The sequence below is a fragment of the Somniosus microcephalus genome, unplaced genomic scaffold, assembly GCF_052327205.1.
Source record: "Somniosus microcephalus isolate GS21.2 unplaced genomic scaffold, FLI_Smic_1.0 unresolved_chr4, whole genome shotgun sequence".
Taxonomy (NCBI): Eukaryota; Metazoa; Chordata; class Chondrichthyes; order Squaliformes; family Somniosidae; genus Somniosus; species Somniosus microcephalus.
The window spans coordinates 18,798,430-18,817,012 of NW_028225182.1; positions in this window are offsets into that span (position 1 = coordinate 18,798,430).

An 18,583-nucleotide genomic window follows, 5' to 3' on the forward strand; every position below is an offset into this window, starting at 1 on the left:
CTGACCCTGAGAGAGAGGAATCACTGGACACACACACTGACCCTGAGAGAGAGGAATCACTGAACACATACACTGACCCTCAGAGAGAGGAATCACTGAACACACACACTGACCCTCAGAGAGAGGAATCACTGAACACATACACTGACCCTCAGAGAGAGGAATCACTGAACACACACACTGACCCTCAGAGAGGAATCACTGAACATACACACTGACCCTGAGAGAGGAATCACTGAACACACACACTGACCCTGAGAGAGAGGAATCACTGAACACACACACTGACCCTCAGAGAGAGGAATCACTGAACACACACACTGACCCTGAGAGAGGAATCACTGAACACACACACTGACCCTGAGAGAGAGGAATCACTGAACACACACACTGACCCTGAGAGAGAGGAATCACTGAACACACACACTGACCCTGAGAGAGGAATCACTGAACACACACACTGACCGTGAGAGAGGAATCACTGAACACACACACTGACCCTGAGAGAGAGGAATCACTGAACACACACACTGACCCTGAGAGAGGAATCACTGAACACACACACTGACCCTCAGAGAGAGGAATCACTGAACACATACACTGACCCTCAGAGAGAGGAATCACTGAACACACACACTGACCCTCAGAGCGGAATCACTGAACATACACACTGACCCTGAGAGAGGAATCACTGAACACACACACTGACCCTGAGAGAGAGGAATCACTGAACACACACACTGACCCTGAGAGAGAGGAATCACTGAACACACACACTGACCCTGAGAGAGAGGAATCACTGAACACACACACTGACCCTGAGAGAGAGGAATCACTGAACACACACACTGACACTGAGAGAGAGGAATCACTGAACACACACACTGACCCTGAGAGAGAGGAATCACTGAACACACACACTGACCCTGAGAGAGAGGAATCACTGAACACACACACTGACCCTGAGAGAGGAATCACTGAACACACACACTGACCCTCAGAGAGGAATCACTGAACACACACACTGACCCTGAGAGAGAAGAATCACTGAACACACACACTGACCCTGAGAGAGAGGAATCACTGAACACACACACTGACCCTGAGAGAGAGGAATCACTGAACACACACACTGACCCTGAGAGAGAGGAATCACTGAACACACACACTGACCCTGAGAGAGAGGAATCACTGAACACACACACTGACCCTGAGAGAGAGGAATCACTGAACACACACACTGACCCTGAGAGAGAGGAATCACTGAACACATACACTGACCCTCAGAGAGAGGAATCACTGAACACACACACTGACCCTCAGAGAGGAATCACTGAACACACACACTGACCCTGAGAGAGAGGAATCACTGAACACACACACTGACCCTCAGAGAGAGGAATCACTGAACACACACACTGACCCTGAGAGAGGAATCACTGAACACACACACTGACCCTGAGAGAGAGGAATCACTGAACACACACACTGACCCTGAGAGAGAGGAATCACTGAACACACACACTGACCCTGAGAGAGGAATCACTGAACACACACACTGACCGTGAGAGAGGAATCACTGAACACACACACTGACCCTGAGAGAGAGGAATCACTGAACACACACACTGACCCTGAGAGAGGAATCACTGAACACACACACTGACCCTCAGAGAGAGGAATCACTGAACACATACACTGACCCTCAGAGAGAGGAATCACTGAACACACACACTGACCCTCAGAGCGGAATCACTGAACATACACACTGACCCTGAGAGAGGAATCACTGAACACACACACTGACCCTGAGAGAGAGGAATCACTGAACACACACACCGACCCTGAGAGAGAGGAATCACTGAACACACACACTGACCCTGAGAGAGAGGAATCACTGAACACACACACTGACCCTGAGAGAGAGGAATCACTGAACACACACACTGACACTGAGAGAGAGGAATCACTGAACACACACACTGACCCTGAGAGAGAGGAATCACTGAACACACACACTGACCCTGAGAGAGAGGAATCACTGAACACACACACTGACCCTGAGAGAGAGGAATCACTGAACACACACACTGACCCTGAGAGAGAGGAATCACTGAACACACACACTGACCCTGAGAGAGAGGAATCACTGAACACACACACTGACCCTGAGAGAGAGGAATCACTGAACACACACACTGACCCTGAGAGAGAGGAATCACTGAACACACACACTGACCCTGAGAGAGAGGAATCACTGAACACACACACTGACCCTGAGAGAGAGGAATCACTGAACACACACACTGACCCTGAGAGAGAGGAATCACTGAACACACACACTGACCCTCAGAGAGGAATCACTGAACACGCACACTGACCCTGAGAAAGGAATCACTGAACACACACACTGACCCTGAGAGAGAGGAATCACTGAACACACACACTGACCCTCAGAGAGGAATCACTGAACACACACACTGACCCTGAGAGAGGAATCACTGAACACACACACTGACCCTGAGAGAGAGGAATCACTGAACACACACACTGACCCTGAGAGAGAGGAATCACTGAACACACACACTGACCCTCAGAGAGGAATCACTGAACACACACACTGACCCTGAGAGAGAGGAATCACTGAATACACACACTGACCCTGAGAGACAGGAATCACTGAACAGACACACTGACCCTGAGAGAGAGGAATCACTGAACACACACACTGACCCTGAGAGAGAGGAGTCACTGGACACACACACTGACCCTGAGAGAGAGGAATCACTGAACACACACACTGACCCTCAGAGAGAGGAATCACTGAACACACACACTGACCCTGAGAGAGAGGAATCACTGAACACACACACTGACCCTGAGAGAGGAATCACTGAACACACACACTGACCCTCAGAGATGGAATCAGTGAACACACACACTGACCCTCAGAGAGAGGAATCACTGAACACACACACTGACCCTGAGAAAGAGGAATCACTGAACACACACACTGACCCTGAGAGAGAGGAATCACTGAACACACACACTGACCCTGAGAGAGAGGAATCACTGAACACACACACTGACCCTGAGAGAGAGGAATCACTGAACACACACACTGACCCTGAGAGAGAGGAATCACTGAACACACACACTGACCCTGAGAGAGAGGAATCACTGAACACACACACTGACCCTGAGAGAGAGGAATCACTGAACACACACACTGACCCTGAGAGAGAGGAATCACTGAACACACACACTGACCCTGAGAGAGAGGAATCACTGAACACACACACTGACCCTGAGAGAGAGGAATCACTGAACACACACACTGACCCTCAGAGAGGAATCACTGAACACACACACTGACCCTGAGAGAGAGGAATCACTGAATACACACACTGACCCTGAGAGACAGGAATCACTGAACACACACACTGACCCTGAGAGAGAGGAATCACTGAACACACACACTGACCCTGAGAGAGAGGAATCACTGAACACACACACTGACCCTGAGAGAGAGGAATCACTGAACACACACACTGACCCTGAGAGACAGGAATCACTGAGCACACACACTGACCCTGAGAGAGAGGAATCACTGAACACACACACTGACCCTGAGAGAGGAATCACTGAACGCACACACTGACCCTGAGAGAGGAATCACTGAACACACACACTGACCCTGAGAATGAATCAGTGAACACACACACTGACCCTGAGAGAGAGGAATCACTGAACACACACACTGACCCTGAGAGAGGAATCACTGAACACACACACTGACCCTGAGAGAGGAATCACTGAACACACACACTGACCCTGAGAGAGAGGAATCACTGAACACACACACTGACCCTGAGAGAGAGGAATCACTGAACACACACACTGACCCTGAGAGAGAGGAATCACTGAACACACACACTGACCCTGAGAGAGAGGAATCACTGAACACACACACTGACCCTCAGAGAGAGAGGAATCACTGAACACACACACTGACCCTGAGAGAGAGGAATCACTGAACACACACACTGACCCTCAGAGAGGAATCACTGAACACACACACTGACCCTGAGAGAGGAATCACTGAACACACACACTGACCCTGAGAGAGGAATCACTGAACACACACACTGACCCTGAGAGAGAGGAATCACTGAACACACACACTGACCCTGAGAGAGAGGAATCACTGAACACACACACTGACCCTCAGAGAGAGAGGAATCACTGAACACACACACTGACCCTCAGAGAGAGGAATCACTGAACACACACATTGACCCTGAGAGAGAGGAATCACTGAACACACACACTGACCCTGAGAGAGAGGAATCACTGAACACACACACTGACCCTGAGAGAGAGGAATCACTGAACACACACACTGACCCTGAGAGAGAGGAATCACTGAACACACACAGTGACCCTGAGAGAGGAATCACTGAACACACACACTGACCCTCAGAGAGAGGAATCACTGAACACACACACTGACCCTGAGAGAGGAATCACTGAACACACACACTGACCCTGAGAGAGAGGAATCACTGAACACACACACTGACCCTGAGAGAGAGGAATCACTGAACACACACACTGACCCTGAGAGAGGAATCACTTAACACACACACTGACCCTGAGAGAGAGGAATCACTGAAGACACACACTGACCCTGAGAGAGAGGAATCACTGAACACACACACTGACCCTGAGAGAGAGGAATCACTGAACACACACACTGACCCTGAGAGAGAGGAATCACTGAACACACACACTGACCCTGAGAGAGAGGAATCACTGAACACACACACTGACCCTGAGAGAGAGGAATCACTGAACACACACACTGACCCTCAGAGAGGAATCACTGAACACACACACTGACCCTGAGAGAGAGGAATCACTGAATACACACACTGACCCTGAGAGACAGGAATCACTGAACACACACACTGACCCTGAGAGAGAGGAATCACTGAACACACACACTGACCCTGAGAGACAGGAATCACTGAGCACACACACTGACCCTGAGAGAGAGGAATCACTGAACACACACACTGACCCTGAGAGAGAGGAATCACTGAACACGCACACTGACCCTGAGAAAGAGGAATCACTGAACACACACACTGACCCTGAGAGAGAGGAATCACTGAACACACACACTGACCCTGAGAGAGAGGAATCACTGAACACACACACTGACCCTGAGAGAGGAATCACTGAACACACACACTGACCCTGAGAGAGGAATCACTGAACACACACACTGACCCTGAGAAGGAATCACTGAACACACACACTGACCCTGAGAGAGAGGAATCACTGAACACACACACTGACCCTGAGAGAGGAATCACTGAACACACACACTGACCCTCAGAGAGAGGAATCACTGAACACACACACTGACCCTGAGAGAGAGGAATCACTGAACACACACACTGACCCTGAGAGAGGAATCACTGAACACACACACTGACCCTGAGAGAGGAATCACTGAACACACACACTGACCCTGAGAGAGAGGAATCACTGAACACACACACTGACTCTGAGAGAGAGGAATCACTGAACACACACACTGACACTGAGAGAGAGGAATCACTGAACACACACACTGACCCTGAGAGAGAGGAATCACTGAACACACACACTGACCCTGAGAGAGAGGAATCACTGAACACACACACTGACCCTGAGAGAATCACTGAACACACACACTGACCCTGAGAGAGAGGAATCACTGAACACACACACTGACCCTGAGAGAGAGGAATCACTGAACACACACACTGACCCTGAGAGAGAGGAATCACTGAACACACACACTGACCCTGAGAGAGAGGAATCACTGAACACACACACTGACCCTGAGAGAGAGGAATCACTGAACACACACACTGACCCTGAGAGAGAGGAATCACTGAACACACACACTGACCCTGAGAGAGAGGAATCACTGAACACACACACTGACCCTCAGAGAGGAATCACTGAACACGCACACTGCCCCTGAGAAAGGAATCACTGAACACACACACTGACCCTGAGAGAGAGGAATCACTGAACACACACACTGACCCTCAGAGAGGAATCACTGAACACACACACTGACCCTGAGAGAGGAATCACTGAACACACACACTGACCCTGAGAGAGAGGAATCACTGAATACACACACTGACCCTGAGAGACAGGAATCACTGAACACACACACTGACCCTGAGAGAGAGGAATCACTGAACACACACACTGACCCTGAGAGAGAGGAATCACTGGACACACACACTGACCCTGAGAGAGAGGAATCACTGAACACATACACTGACCCTCAGAGAGAGGAATCACTGAACACACACACTGACCCTCAGAGAGAGGAATCACTGAACACATACACTGACCCTCAGAGAGAGGAATCACTGAACACACACACTGACCCTCAGAGAGGAATCACTGAACATACACACTGACCCTGAGAGAGGAATCACTGAACACACACACTGACCCTGAGAGAGAGGAATCACTGAACACACACACTGACCCTCAGAGAGAGGAATCACTGAACACACACACTGACCCTGAGAGAGGAATCACTGAACACACACACTGACCCTGAGAGAGAGGAATCACTGAACACACACACTGACCCTGAGAGAGGAATCACTGAACACACACACTGACCCTGAGAGAGAGGAATCACTGAACACACACACTGACCCTGAGAGAGAGGAATCACTGAACACACACACTGACCCTGAGAGAGGAATCACTGAACACACACACTGACCCTGAGAGAGGAATCACTGAACACACACACTGACCGTGAGAGAGGAATCACTGAACACACACACTGACCCTGAGAGAGAGGAATCACTGAACACACACACTGACCCTGAGAGAGGAATCACTGAACACACACACTGACCCTCAGAGAGAGGAATCACTGAACACATACACTGACCCTCAGAGAGAGGAATCACTGAACACACACACTGACCCTCAGAGCGGAATCACTGAACATACACACTGACCCTGAGAGAGGAATCACTGAACACACACACTGACCCTGAGAGAGAGGAATCACTGAACACACACACTGACCCTCAGAGAGAGGAATCACTGAACACACACACTGACCCTGAGAGAGGAATCACTGAACACACACACTGACCCTGAGAGAGAGGAATCACTGAACACACACACTGACCCTGAGAGAGAGGAATCACTGAACACACACACTGACCCTGAGAGAGAGGAATCACTGAACACACACACTGACCCTCAGAGAGGAATCACTGAACACACACACTGACCCTGAGAGAGGAATCACTGAACACACACACTGACCCTGAGAGAGAGGAATCACTGAATACACACACTGACCCTGAGAGAGAGGAATCACTGGACACACACACTGACGCTGAGAGAGAGGAATCACTGAACACACACACTGACCCTGAGAGAGAGGAATCACTGAACACACACACTGACCCTGAGAGAGAGGAATCACTGAACACACACACTGACCGAGAGAGAGGAATCACTGAACACACACACTGACCCTGAGAGAGAGGAATCACTGAACACACACACTGACCCTGAGAGAGAGGATTCACTGAACACACACACTGACCCTCAGAGAGAGGAATCACTGAACACACACACTGACCCTGAGAGAGAGGAATCACTCAACACACACACTGACCCTGAGAGAGGAATCACTGAACACACACACTGACCGTGAGAGAGGAATCACTGAACACACACACTGACCCTGAGAGAGAGGAATCACTGAACACACACACTGACCCTGAGAGAGGAATCACTGAACACACAAACTGACCCTCAGAGAGAGGAATCACTGAGGACATATACTGACCCTCAGAGAGAGGAATCACTGAACACACACACTGACCCTCAGAGAGGAATCACTGAACATACACACTGACCCTGAGAGAGGAATCACTGAACACACACACTGACCCTGAGAGAGAGGAATCACTGAACACACACACTGACCCTCAGAGAGAGGAATCACTGAACACACACACTGACCCTGAGAGAGGAATCACTGAACACACACACTGACCCTGAGAGAGAGGAATCACTGAACACACACACTGACCCTGAGAGAGGAATCACTGAACACACACACTGACCCTGAGAGAGAGGAATCACTGAACACACACACTGACCCTGAGAGAGGAATCACTGAACACACACACTGACCCTGAGAGAGAGGAATCACTGAACACACACACTGACCCTGAGAGAGGAATCACTGAACACACACACTGACCCTCAGAGAGGAATCACTGAACACACACACTGACCCTGAGAGAGGAATCACTGAACACACACACTGACCCTGAGAGAGAGGAATCACTGAACACACACACTGACCCTCAGAGAGGAATCACTGAACATACAGACTGACCCTGAGAGAGGAATCACTGAACACACACACTGACCCTGAGAGAGGAATCACTGAACACACACACTGACCCTGAGAGAGAGGAATCACTGAACACACACACTGACCCTCAGAGAGAGGAATCACTGAACACACACACTGACCCTGAGAGAGAGGAATCACTGAACACACACACTGACCCTGAGAGAGGAATCACTGAACACACACACTGACCCTGAGAGAGAGAAATCACTGAACACACACACTGACCCTGAGAGAGGAATCACTGAACACACACACTGACCCTGAGAGAGAGGAATCACTGAACACACACACTGACCCTGAGAGAGAGGAATCACTGAACACACACACTGACCCTGAGAGAGAGGAATCACTGAACACACACACTGACCCTGAGAGAGAGGAATCACTGAACACACACACTGACCCTGAGAGAGAGGAATCACTGAACACACACACTGACCCTGAGAGAGAGGAATCACTGAACACACACACTGACCCTGAGAGAGAGGAATCACTGAACACACACACTGACCCTGAGAGAGAGGAATCACTGAACACACACACTGACCCTGAGAGAGGAATCACTGAACACACACACTGACCCTGAGAGAGAGGAATCACTGAACACACACACTGACCCTGAGAGAGAGGAATCACTGAACACACACACTGACCCTGAGAGAGAGGAATCACTGAACACACACACTGACCCTGAGAGAGGAATCACTGAACACACACACTGACCCTGAGAGAGGAATCACTGAACACACACACTGACCCTGAGAGAGAGGAATCACTGAACACACACACTGACCCTCAGAGAGAGAGGAATCACTGAACACACACACTGACCCTGAGAGAGAGGAATCACTCAACACACACACTGACCCTGAGAGAGAGGAATCACTGAACACACACACTGACCCTGAGAGAGAGGAATCACTGAACACACACACTGACCCTGAGAGAGAGGAATCACTGAACACACACACTGACCCTGAGAGAGGAATCACTGAACACACACACTGACCCTGAGAGAGAGGAATCACTGAACACACACACTGACCCTGAGAGAGGAATCACTGAACACACACACTGACCCTGAGAGAGAGGAATCACTGAACACACACACTGACCCTGAGAGAGAGGAATCACTGAACACACACACTGACCCTGAGAGAGGAATCACTGAACACACACACTGACCCTGAGAGAGAGAAATCACTGAACACACACACTGACCCTGAGAGAGAGGAATCACTGAACACACACACTGACCCTCAGAGAGGAATCACTGAACACACACACTGACCCTGAGAGAGGAATCACTGAACACACACACTGACCCTGAGAGAGGAATCACTGAACACACACACTGACCCTGAGAGAGAGGAATCACTGAACACACACACTGACCCTGAGAGAGGAATCACTGAACTCACACACTGACCCTGAGAGAGAGGAATCACTGAACACACACACTGACCCTGAGAGAGGAATCACTGAACTCACACACTGACCCTGAGAGAGAGGAATCACTGAACACACACACTGACCCTCAGAGAGGAATCACTGAACATACACACTGACCCTGAGAGAGGAATCACTGAACACACACACTGACCCTGAGAGAGAGGAATCACTGAACACACACACTGACCCTGAGAGAGGAATCACTGAACACACACACTGACCCTGAGAGAGAGGAATCACTGAACACACACACTGACCCTGAGAGAGGAATCACTGAACACACACACTGACCCTGAGAGAGAGGAATCACTGAACACACACACTGACCCTCAGAGAGAGGAATCACTGAACACACACACTGACCCTGAGAGAGAGGAATCACTGAACACACACACTGACCCTCAGAGAGAGAGGAATCACTGAACACACACACTGACCCTGAGAGAGAGGAATCACTCAACACACACACTGACCCTGAGAGAGAGGAATCACTGAACACACACACTGACCCTGAGAGAGAGGAATCACTGAACACACACACTGACCCTCAGAGAGAGGAATCACTGAACACACACACTGACCCTGAGACAGAGGAATCACTGAACACACACACTGACCCTGAGAGAGAGGAATCACTCAACACACACACTGACCCTGAGAGAGGAATCACTGAACACACACACTGACACTCAGAGAGAGGAATCACTGAACACATACACTGACCCTCAGAGAGAGGAATCACTGAACACACACACTGACCCTCAGAGAGGAATCACTGAACATACACACTGACCCTGAGAGAGGAATCACTGAACACACACACTGACCCTGAGAGAGAGGAATCACTGAACACACACACTGACCCTCAGAGAGAGGAATCACTGAACACACACACTGACCCTGAGAGAGGAATCACTGAACACACACACTGACCCTGAGAGAGGAATCACTGAACACACACACTGACCCTGAGAGAGAGGAATCACTGAACACACACACTGACCCTGAGAGAGGAATCACTGAACACACACACTGACCCTGAGAGAGAGGAATCACTGAACACACACACTGACCCTCAGAGAGAGGAATCACTGAACACACACACTGACCCTGAGAGAGAGGAATCACTGAACACACACACTGACCCTCAGAGAGAGAGGAATCACTGAACACACACACTGACCCTGAGAGAGAGGAATCACTCAACACACACACTGACCCTGAGAGAGAGGAATCACTGAACACACACACTGACCCTGAGAGAGAGGAATCACTGAACACACACACTGACCCTGAGAGAGGAATCACTGAACACACACACTGACCCTGAGAGAGAGGAATCACTGAACACACACACTGACCCTCAGAGAGAGGAATCACTGAACACACACACTGACCCTGAGACAGAGGAATCACTGAACACACACACTGACCCTGAGAGAGAGGAATCACTCAACACACACACTGACCCTGAGAGAGGAATCACTGAACACACACACTGACCCTCAGAGAGAGGAATCACTGAACACATACACTGACCCTCAGAGAGAGGAATCACTGAACACACACACTGACCCTCAGAGAGGAATCACTGAACATACACACTGACCCTGAGAGAGGAATCACTGAACACACACACTGACCCTGAGAGAGAGGAATCACTGAACACACACACTGACCCTCAGAGAGAGGAATCACTGAACACACACACTGACCCTGAGAGAGGAATCACTGAACACACACACTGACCCTGAGAGAGGAATCACTGAACACACACACTGACCCTGAGAGAGAGGAATCACTGAACACACACACTGACCCTGAGAGAGGAATCACTGAACACACACACTGACCCTGAGAGAGAGGAATCACTGAACACACACACTGACCCTGAGAGAGGAATCACTGAACACACACACTGACCCTGAGAGAGAGGAATCACTGAACACACACACTGACCCTGAGAGAGGAATCACTGAACACACACACTGACCCTGAGAGAGAGGAATCACTGAACACACACACTGACCCTGAGAGAGAGGAATCACTGAACACACACACTGACCCTCAGAGAGGAATCACTGAACACACACACTGACCCTGAGAGAGAGGAATCACTGAACACACACACTGACCCTGAGAGAGAGGAATCACTGAACACACACACTGACCCTGAGAGAGAGGAATCACTGAACACACACACTGACCCTGAGAGAGAGGAATCACTGAACTCACACACTGACCCTCAGAGAGAGGAATCGCTGAACACACACACTGACCCTGAGAGAGGAATCACTGAACTCACACACTGACCCTCAGAGAGAGGAATCGCTGAACACACACACTGACCCTGAGAGAGAGGAATCACTGAACACACACACTGACCCTCAGAGAGAGGAATCACTGAACACACACACTGACCCTGAGAGAGGAATCACTGAACACACACACTGACCCTGAGAGAGAGGAATCACTGAACACACACACTGACCCTGAGAGAGGAATCACTGAACACACACACTGACCCTCAGAGAGAGAAATCACTGAACACACACACTGACCCTCAGAGAGGAATCACTGAACATACACACTGACCCTGAGAGAGGAATCACTGAACACACACACTGACCCTCAGAGAGGAATCACTGAACATACACACTGACCCTGAGAGAGGAATCACTGAACACACACACTGACCCTCAGAGAGAGAAATCACTGAACACACACACTGACCCTGAGAGAGAGGAATCACTGAACACACACACTGACCCTCAGAGAGAGGAATCACTGAACACACACACTGACCCTGAGAGAGGAATCACTGAACACACACACTGACCCTGAGAGAGAGGAATCACTGAACACACACACTGACCCTGAGAGAGGAATCACTGAACACACACACTGACCCTGAGAGAGAGGAATCACTGAACACACACACTGACCCTGAGAGAGAGGAATCACTGAACACACACACTGACCCTGAGAGAGAGGAATCACTGAACACACACACTGACCCTCAGAGAGAGAGGAATCACTGAACACAGACACTGACCCTGAGAGAGAGGAATCACTGAGCACACACACTGACCCTGAGAGAGAGGAATCACTGAACACACACACTGACCCTCAGAGAGGAATCACTGAACACACACACTGACCCTGAGAGAGGAATCACTGAACACACACACTGACCCTGAGAGAGAGGAATCACTGAACACACACACTGACCCTCAGAGAGAGGAATCACTGAACACACACACTGACCCTCAGAGAGAGGAATCACTGAACACACACACTGACCCTGAGAGAGAGGAATCACTGAACACACACACTGACCCTGAGAGAGGAATCACTGAACACACACACTGACCCTCAGAGAGAGGAATCACTGAACACACACACTGACCCTGAGAGAGAGGATTCACTGAACACACACACTGACCCTGAGAGAGAGGAATCACTGAACACACACACTGACCCTGAGAGAGAGGAGTCACTGAACACACACACTGACCCTGAGAGAGAGGAATCACTGAACTCACACACTGACCCTCAGAGAGAGGAATCGCTGAACACACACACTGACCTTAGAGAGGAATCACTGAACTCACACACTGACCCTCAGAGAGAGGAATCGCTGAACACACACACTGACCCTGAGAGAGAGGAATCACTGAACACACACACTGACCCTCAGAGAGAGGAATCACTGAACACACACACTGACCCTGAGAGAGGAATCACTGAACACACACACTGACCCTGAGAGAGAGGAATCACTGAACACACACACTGACCCTGAGAGAGAGGAATCACTGAACACACACACTGACCCTGAGAGAGGAATCACTGAACACACACACTGACCCTGAGAGAGGAATCACTGAACACACACACTGACCCTGAGAGAGAGAGGAATCACTGAACACACACACTGACCCTGAGAGCGGAATCACTGAACACACACACTGACCCTGAGAGAGAGGAATCACTGAACACACACACTGATCCTGAGAGAGAGGATTCACTGAACACACACACTGACCCTCAGAGAGAGGAATCACTGAACACACACACTGACCCTGAGAGAGAGGAATCACTCAACACACACACTGACCCTGAGAGAGAGGAATCACTGAACACACACACTGACCCTGAGAGAGAGGAATCACTGAACACACACACTGACCCTCAGAGAGAGGAATCACTGAACACACACACTGACCCTGAGAGAGAGGAATCACTGAACACACACACTGACCCTGAGAGAGGAATCACTGAACACACACACTGACCGTGAGAGAGGAATCACTGAACACACACACACTGACCCTGAGAGAGAGGAATCACTGAACACACACACTGACCCTGAGAGAGGAATCACTGAACACACACACTGACCCTCAGAGAGAGGAATCACTGAACACATACACTGACCCTCAGAGAGAGGAATCACTGAACACACACACTGACCCTCAGAGAGGAATCACTGAACATACAGACTGACCCTGAGAGAGGAATCACTGAACACACACACTGACCCTGAGAGAGAGGAATCACTGAACACACACACTGACCCTCAGAGAGAGGAATCACTGAACACACACACTGACCCTGAGAGAGGAATCACTGAACACACACACTGACCCTGAGAGAGAGGAATCACTGAACACACACACTGACCCTGAGAGAGGAATCACTGAACACACACACTGACCCTGAGAGAGAGGAATCACTGAACACACACACTGACCCTGAGAGAGAGGAATCACTGAACACACACACTGACCCTGAGAGAGAGGAATCACTGAACACACACACTGACCCTCAGAGAGAGAGGAATCACTGAACACACACACTGACCCTGAGAGAGAGGAATCACTCAACACACACACTGACCCTGAGAGAGAGGAATCACTGAACACACACACTGACCCTGAGAGAGAGGAATCACTGAACACACACACTGACCCTCAGAGAGAGGAATCACTGAACACACACACTGACCCTGAGAGAGAGGAATCACTGAACACACACACTGACCCTGAGAGAGGAATCACTGAACACACACACTGACCGTGACAGAGGAATCACTGAACACACACACTGACCCTGAGAGAGAGGAATCACTGAACACACACACTGACCCTGAGAGAGAGGAATCACTCAACACACACACTGATCCTGAGAGAGGAATCACTGAACACACACACTGACCCTCAGAGAGAGGAATCACTGAACACATACACTGACCCTCAGAGAGAGGAATCACTGAACACACACACTGACCCTCAGAGAGGAATCACTGAACATACACACTGACCCTGAGAGAGGAATCACTGAACACACACACTGACCCTGAGAGAGAGGAATCACTGAACACACACACTGACCCTCAGAGAGAGGAATCACTGAACACACACACTGACCCTGAGAGAGGAATCACTGAACACACACACTGACCCTGAGAGAGGAATCACTGAACACACACACTGACCCTGAGAGAGAGGAATCACTGAACACACACACTGACCCTGAGAGAGAGGAATCACTGAACACACACACTGACCCTGAGAGAGGAATCACTGAACACACACACTGACCCTGAGAGAGAGGAATCACTGAACACACACACTGACCCTGAGAGAGGAATCACTGAACACACACACTGACCCTGAGAGAGAGGAATCACTGAACACACACACTGACCCTGAGAGAGAGGAATCACTGAACACACACACTGACCCTCAGAGAGGAATCACTGAACACACACACTGACCCTGAGAGAGGAATCACTGAACACACACACTGACCCTGAGAGAGAGGAATCACTGAACACACACACTGACCCTGAGAGAGGAATCACTGAACTCACACACTGACCCTGAGAGAGAGGAATCACTGAACACACACACTGACCCTGAGAGAGGAATCACTGAACACACACACTGACCCTGAGAGAGGAATCACTGAACACACACACTGACCCTGAGAGAGAGGAATCACTGAACACACACACTGACCCTGAGAGAGGAATCACTGAACACACACACTGACCCTGAGAGAGGAATCACTGAACACACACACTGACCCTGAGAGAGAGGAATCACTGAACACACACACTGACCCTGAGAGAGGAATCACTGAACACACACACTGACCCTGAGAGAGGAATCACTGAACACACACACTGACCCTGAGAGAGGAATCACTGAACACACACACTGACCCTGAGAGAGAGGAATCACTGAACACACACACTGACCCTGAGAGAGAGGAATCACTGAACACACACACTGACCCTGAGAGAGGAATCACTGAACACACACACTGACCCTGAGAGAGGAATCACTGAACACACACACTGACCCTGAGAGAGGAATCACTGAACACACACACTGACCCTGAGAGAGAGGAATCACTGAACACACACACTGACCCTCAGAGAGAGGAATCACTGAACACACACACTGACCCTGAGAGAGGAATCACTGAACACACACACTGACCCTGAGAGAGAGGAATCACTGAACACACACACTGACCCTGAGAGAGGAATCACTGAACACACACACTGACCCTGAGAGAGAGGAATCACTGAACACACACACTGACCCTCAGAGAGAGGAATCACTGAACACACACACTGACCCTGAGAGAGAGGAATCACTGAACACACACACTGACCCTCAGAGAGAGAGGAATCACTGAACACACACACTGACCCTGAGAGAGAGGAATCACTCAACACACACACTGACCCTGAGAGAGAGGAATCACTGAACACACACACTGACCCTGAGAGAGAGGAATCACTGAACACACACACTGACCCTCAGAGAGAGGAATCACTGAACACACACACTGACCCTGAGAGAGAGGAATCACTGAACACACACACTGACCCTGAGAGAGAGGAATCACTCAACACACACACTGACCCTGAGAGAGGAATCACTGAACACACACACTGACCCTCAGAGAGAGGAATCACTGAACACATACACTGACCCTCAGAGAGAGGAATCACTGAACACACACACTGACCCTCAGAGAGGAATCACTGAACATACACACTGACCCTGAGAGATGAATCACTGAACACACACACTGACCCTGAGAGAGAGGAATCACTGAACACACACACTGACCCTGAGAGAGAGGAATCACTGAACACACACACTGACCCTGAGAGAGAGGAATCACTGAACACACACACTGACCCTCAGAGAGAGAGGAATCACTGAACACACACACTGACCCTGAGAGAGAGGAATCACTCAACACACACACTGACCCTGAGAGAGAGGAATCACTGAACACACACACTGACCCTGAGAGAGAGGAATCACTGAACACACACACTGACGCTCAGAGAGAGGAATCACTGAACACACACACTGACCCTGAGAGAGAGGAATCACTGAACACACACACTGACCCTGAGAGAGGAATCACTGAACACACACACTGACCGTGACAGAGGAATCACTGAACACACACACTGAACCTGAGAGAGGAATCACTGAACACACACATTGACCCTGAGAGAGAGGAATCACTCAACACACACACTGACCCTGAGAGAGGAATCACTGAACACACACACTGACCCTGAGAGAGAGGAATCACTGAACACATACACTGACCCTCAGAGAGAGGAATCACTGAACACACACACTGACCCTCAGAGAGGAATCACTGAACACACACACTGACCCTGAGAGAGAGGAATCACTGAACACACACACTGACCCTCAGAGAGAGGAATCACTGAACACATACACTGACCCTCAGAGAGAGGAATCACTGAACACACACACTGACCCTCAGAGAGGAATCACTGAACACACACACTGACCCTGAGAGAGAGGAATCACTGAACACACACACTGACCCTGAGAGAGAGGAATCACTGAAGACACACACTGACCCTGAGAGAGAGGAATCACTGAACACACACACTGACCCTGAGAGAGGAATCACTGAACACACACACTGACCCTGAGAGAGAGGAATCATTGAACACACACACTGACCCTCAGAGAGAGGAATCACTGAACACACACACTGACCCTGAGAGAGAGGAATCACTGAACACACACACTGACCCTGAGAGAGGAATCACTGAACACACACACTGACCCTGAGAGAGAGGAATCACTGAACACACACACTGACCCTGAGAGAGGAATCACTGAACACACACACTGACCCTCAGAGAGGAATCACTGAACACACACACTGACCCTGAGAGAGGAATCACTGAACACACACACTGACCCTGAGAGAGAGGAATCACTGAACACACACACTGACCCTGAGAGAGGAATCACTGAACACACACACTGACCCTGAGAGAGAGGAATCACTGAACACACACACTGACCCTGAGAGAGAGGAATCACTGAACACACACACTGACCCTCAGAGAGGAATCACTGAACACACACACTGACCCTGAGAGAGGAATCACTGAACACACACACTGACCCTGAGAGAGAGGAATCACTGAACACACACACTGACCCTGAGAGAGGAATCACTGAACTCACACACTGACCCTGAGAGAGAGGAATCACTGAACACACACACTGACCCTGAGAGAGAGGAATCACTGAACACACACACTGACCCTCAGAGAGA